The 5,982-nt window shown below is 39.2% G+C and overlaps 1 protein-coding gene across 1 annotated transcript in view; it reads right to left on the reverse strand.

Annotated features, from left to right (window-relative positions):
- LOC121719565 (CMRF35-like molecule 2) overlaps positions 1-127 on the reverse strand; it is a 45,612-nt gene extending 45,485 nt beyond the window's left edge. The window contains exon 1 of the mRNA XM_042105306.1: positions 1-127. This exon is cut by the window's left edge and continues 71 nt beyond it. The gene's annotated coding sequence lies outside the window, so the exon portion shown is untranslated.
- Between the last annotated feature and the right edge of the window lie 5,855 nt (positions 128-5,982).

The following is a 5,982-nucleotide window of genomic DNA, read 5'->3' on the forward strand; positions in this document are numbered from 1 at the left end:
AACCTTCAGCCTTTCTTTGAAAGAAATGTATCCTGTTGAAGTTTTCTCCCTATCCCTTTGTTATCTCTTTTTAAATCTATCTATCTATCTATATATCTATCTATCTATCTATCGAACTGCTTGTCTTTGTATCAGGTTTCTGTGTGAGTCGTCGTAGTGGACTCACAAAGTGTGTAAGATCTGTGAAGACCACAGTTAAGACTCCTCCTCTGTTCCCACAGACAGTAATCAGCTGTGGTGACGCCACGTTAAGATACTTCTCCTCTAGAGTATAGAGTGTGACATGCAACAGTGTTAGATGTATTTGTTATTATTATTATTATTATAATTATTATTATTATTATTATTATTATTATTATTATTATTTCATATTTATTGAACGGTCACCACACTACAGTCACATGCTCTGTCTTCTCTAGATTACTTGAGAGGACAGAGTGATGAGGAATCAATTTAAATCTGCAGGCCTCTAAAAGGTCACTTCAGATCAGTAGTGACTCAGCAGCGGAAGTAGGAGTGCAATATGTCCCATCCTCTCCAGTGTGAACACAAGCATGAATGACACATACGTGCCCTGCACAGTTAGACGCTCAGTTAGCTGCAGGGGGAAAGGAAAGCCCTTTTTTGTCGTCATCATTTCCATGACCTGTTCCCCCACCAGGATGACTGTTGCAGAGCATGTCTCTTGGTGTTTCTGCATAAAAGAAAATATTAACAGCAACACCCGGTGTTGTGTTCTCTCTCTGTCAATCTCAGTTCCTCTTTCCCTCTCTCTGCTGTCTTCCTTTCTCTCCTCTCATCTCTTCTCTCTCTCTCTCTCTCTCTCTCATTCTGTCTTCTCAAGTACAATAACAGTTTGGACTTGCCCACATTACAATGGACAAAAAGAAAAGAGTATATAAAGCCATGTTTATCAAGTTTATTTCCTTTCAGATCTGTGTTTCTGCTACTTTTCATCTCTCTCTCTCTCTCTCTGTCTTTTCTTTCACCCTTCTTCATGTCAGCATGTAGGAAATGCTTTATTTGGTATGCCTAATGTCAAACTAGCATCAGTCATGAATGCATTGCATTCTGGGTAATGCAATTTTAGTTGACAGCCGCAGAGACTGCTCTGGCTGTGCTTTGGTCAAAGGGTCCATGTCTGGACACACAGGTAGAATCACAAGACCTTCTTAAGAGACACAAGTGCTGACAGTTTTAAAGAAGGACAAACGACAAAAAATGCCAAACCATACAAGGAATGAACACATTTAACCCTCTTGTTGTGTTCGCAGTTAAATGTGACCGATTGACAATTTTTCTCTCTAAAAAATATTGTTAACTTATTCTGACAATCATGAGGCTTCTTGACTTTGCTAACACAGGGCATCTAAACACACAAAACAAATGTTGATAATTTTTATAACAATTTGAGTGTTTTATTCAACTTTAGAACACCCATGTGTATTCTGGTCAAAAATGACCGGCTATTAGAAATGAATGGGTGAAAAAATGGTCAGTGTATAAAATTGAGTCCAGTATACTTATTGATCAGATGGACTGTATATGTGCTTCTGTACATTAACACACACACACATAAACACACCCTCACTCCCCCTCTTTGCTTCTATGCCAGCCCCCACTGGAACAACAAAATCTTCCCCTTTCTGACTTGCACAAGCTCAGGTCAGTGAGGCCTGCAGGCCATAAATAGCAAACAGAAGTTCAGAACTGATCATATCTAAAGAACACAAGTTGATACAAAAGCCTATCACAACAAATAATTAGATGATAATATGTGTGTTACTATGGATTTATTAAGTTAAGTTAAGTTATTATGCAGTGGTCATTTTTGACCGGGAACACAAAACTAGTAAACATAAAATGAACACAACAGGAGAGGAAACACTATAGCTCTGCTTCAACATGACTTGTTGTCTGTGTTGCCAGTGATGTTTTGCTGACACCAACAGTCCCACAGCATCTGCTGACTAAGCACTTTACCCCCACTGTCTTCAGTAGTGCATAGATTACAATATTAGTGCATGCTCTCTGAATAAGGGGGCCTGCAGATTCCTTTTGCTTTGCTGCCCCCTGCTGATCAGAATTGCTTTTCAGTGACCAAATCATCGATTTCCAAAATAAATTCCATTTGAGAAAGAAGTGCATGTTTGAAAGTGTGCATGTGTGTGTGCGATGACACCATCCTCAATTTCACGGCGGACACGACGACCATAGCAGTCGTTGCCCCTTGCATTGCCCATGATGCCCCTTTGGAAATCTGAGGTTCACAGGCCACTATGCCCTTGGGCTCCTTCCTTTCAATATTCTGCTTTGTGTGTTTCAATTTGTAGCCTATGGCCTGTCAAAATAATCTCAGCATTCGCAATGCAAATTAATGTAGCTTTTGATTCGATGGAGATCTAGCCGCATACTAGGCCTACTTCTATTTTAATCCGCCGTTAATACATAATTACATAACACTATTACACTGCTATTTAACTCAGTTACCGCTATTCAGTTAGCCGTTAGCTGCTGTGGTAAACGGTTTGCGAGAAAAATAACTTGAATTTAATAACATTATTCTACATAGAATCTGCGCCAATCTCCCCACCCATTCATCTCGTTGGAATATTTCACAAACTCTTTACTCAACACACGACAAACCATATATCAGAATAAACAACAGACCTTACTGAACAAAAAGGTGTGAAGCATTCCCCTGTAAAATAAGAGGAATCCAGGAATTTGCATCAAATTTCTACATGTATGTCTCCATCTTTGGGCTGTAAGTTGCACAATGTGTTTAAATTGTGTTCAGTATATGATTTCATAGCAGTCCAAATACAAAAAATGTTACAAATATCACCTAGATATCTGTAAATATTAAAATCAGAGGCCTACAGCTCATGACTAAGAGTTTGTCAAAGTAGCCTTAATGATCACAAAATGCTAAGCATGCATGTAGGCTATTTGAGTTTCTTAAACCTGAGCTGTGCTTAAATTCATAACAGGCTAAATAAAAAATAAATGTTAAATATAGCCTATAGTCATATCCTTGGTAATAATCAGATCACTGTTGATCAGCTTACATGTTCATTCACCTTGACACACACACACACACACACACACACACTGATACACACAAACTGTATTTCCATGTCATTTTTTAATGCTCACGTCCTGGTGAAGTGTAGAAGTCTGTGTGTTTGTTTGGTGTGGATAGGGGGACTCACCAGCAAGCAGACAGAAGAAGATTTTATTTATTTATTTATTTATTTATTAATATATATATTATATTATATTTGACCTTTATTTAACCAGGTGAAACCCATTGAGAGACCTTTAGCCACTTTTGCAAGGAAGCCCTGACATCAAGATCATCAAGATAATCACACATCATCTGAGACCATTTGGGACTAAAAGACAGCGCTAGCATATTTTGCCCAAGTCGGTCGGGCACACCTAATTACTGTAATATACAAAATCCTTGAATTACCCTTATGCATATATTTTCAACTAAGTGTCGTGGAGCACTGAAAATGGACAAATATAGGCCTCATTGGCTATTGTGGAGGAAAAAACTCACATCTACCCGTTCAATTCAAGACCAAATTAGCACTCTGGAAAACCTCAATCCAAGGAAACATGCTGAGATGAAAGTAGCTGTTGAACTGTCAATATTTGAATCACAATAATACAAAGTGACACAGCCTGACTAAGTCTAAGCCCATGCAACACTGAGCAGTAGAGTGAATGTATATTCTGTAGAATATTTAACCTAGGGTGACCAGATGTCCTCTTTTGCCCGAACATGTCCTCTTTTTGAAACCTAAAAAGGTGTCCGGGCGGAATTTCAAAGTCGTCCGGGATTTTGTTATTCTAGCCTCAAACATGTTTACAGCGAATTTGCATTGCTCTCTCTTTCATTCATGGATATATCTATGTCTTTCATGCACATACTAGTCACGGCCTCCCCCTACAGTTCGCTTTGCATTGAGTGGAAAGTGGTGTAGAGCCTGACCTTAGCTACCGTCATTGGTCGATAGTAATCTCAAACATTTAATTGGTCAGTCAGTCACCTCAATAGCGCAAACTTCCTTGTTTAGTGTAAGTTCACTGACGAAATAAAACGTACATTTCCATGTTTTGTCTCGGTCGATATCAACATGAAGCTGAGTGCGGGACCTGCAAAGCAGGCACTTACTGTACGCGTCGGTCGCAAATAAAGGTGCCAATGACCTACAGGTAGGCTACACAATGTTCAGCAAAGCATCGAACGGCAGCGAGGGGTGAGAGCTCATCAGCTAAAGTGACAGAGTTTTTCGACCTTAACATTACGTCTCCAAAATCATTTTGATGGCACATAACCTCATAACCATAGACTGTAGAAAATATAATGGCACTTCTGCCATTGTCTGAGCTATTTAAGTATAAGTATAGTATAGTATATATACTTTTTTGATCCCGTGAGGGAAATTTGGTCTCTGCATTTAACCCAATCGGTGAATTAGTGAAACACAAACAGCACACAGTGAACACACAGTGAGGTGAAGCACACACTAATCCCAGCGCAGTGAGCTGCCTGCTACAACGGCGGCGCTCGGGGAGCAGTGAGGGGTTAGGTGCCTTGCTCAAGTTATGCTGCTGTTATGTCGAATCTCTATTTTAGCTTTTAGTTGCGTGTGTGTGTGTGGCGCGTGTGCTGGCAAGTGTGTAAAAACACTGGCTCTGATTGGCTATCATGAAACATGACTCTGCCTCACCTCCTCACTAGCTGTGAGCCAGGGGTGCGTTCGGATTGCACAGTTTATTCAATAAATGCATAGTAACGCACCGCATTTAACGTCCAGTAACGTTAACGGGGTTGTAACGACGGGAAAAGTAATGAATTAGATTACCCCTGTGACTGAAAAAATAACATTGTACGCCGTTCTTTTAAACGGCGTTATTCCAAACACTGGTTACTACACTATCACTCTGACTGATCAGAGGTACCCATGGAGCACATTACCTCCATATTTAAGTAGGCTATACAAGCAATTATGAAACAAGAGTTTCTGCTTGAATTCAAAGTATCATTTCAAATTATTCAATCGGCTACATTTAAACTATAATATGCTCAATTGCTAGCATTGCCAAAATATTACTGAAGCCCATGTGTAACCTAGATTGTGGTAGACCTTATTGTAATGTATACCAGTTATCACTATAGGACAATTGAAACAACACAAAATAAACAGGGCAACTTTGTTACCTGTTGGTGGAAATATTTTATTCCTGTAGTAGGCTATACTACCTACCTACATTGCTGGTACATTTAGAACAGTACAGCTAAGAACTAATACCCTTTAATGTCTTTCAGTAGCCTATCATATAAGTTATATACAGCTTAGTTAGCTTGTGCATGAATATGACTTGACATTTTGTAGCCTACATTTCCAACAGACTACAGTCTTTTAGTCCATCTTTACCAAGAGAACCCTTCCGAGATAGAACCCTTTTGACAGCCAACTTTCGAGACCAACCACCACTCCATCGATGCCATCGATGTTGAATTTTGGGTATCTGACTTAAACTGATCAATCTGACCAACAATTAATGTCGATTTGACACTCTTTTGCTGTCTAGGTTTGCAAATCATTTATTTAGAAAACTTAAGTTAACTTAAGTCATCATAAGCATCATCGTCAGCATGTCATGTCACACAAACTCCATCACCACTGAGTTATTGTTATCATGTTATCCTAGCCTCAACTAGGCTACACTCTCCACCAGCTGCTGCTGCTCACTGTCCCTCTGCTCTGTATGCTTGCTTACATCCTCAGTTAAATTCAACAAACTCATATATTGCTGACAAAGGCTAGCCTACTTGCAATATTGTAAGCTTTTAAGCTTCTACATTGGTGTTAATATTTCCACAAAAATAAACTCAACAGTAATAAGCCACAAACCCACAATAAACATTTTTTGCAATATTTATTGATAATAAGCCAAAAACAT

The sequence above is a fragment of the Alosa sapidissima genome, chromosome 9 (genome assembly GCF_018492685.1).
Source record: "Alosa sapidissima isolate fAloSap1 chromosome 9, fAloSap1.pri, whole genome shotgun sequence".
In the NCBI taxonomy this organism is placed as follows: domain Eukaryota; kingdom Metazoa; phylum Chordata; class Actinopteri; order Clupeiformes; family Clupeidae; genus Alosa; species Alosa sapidissima.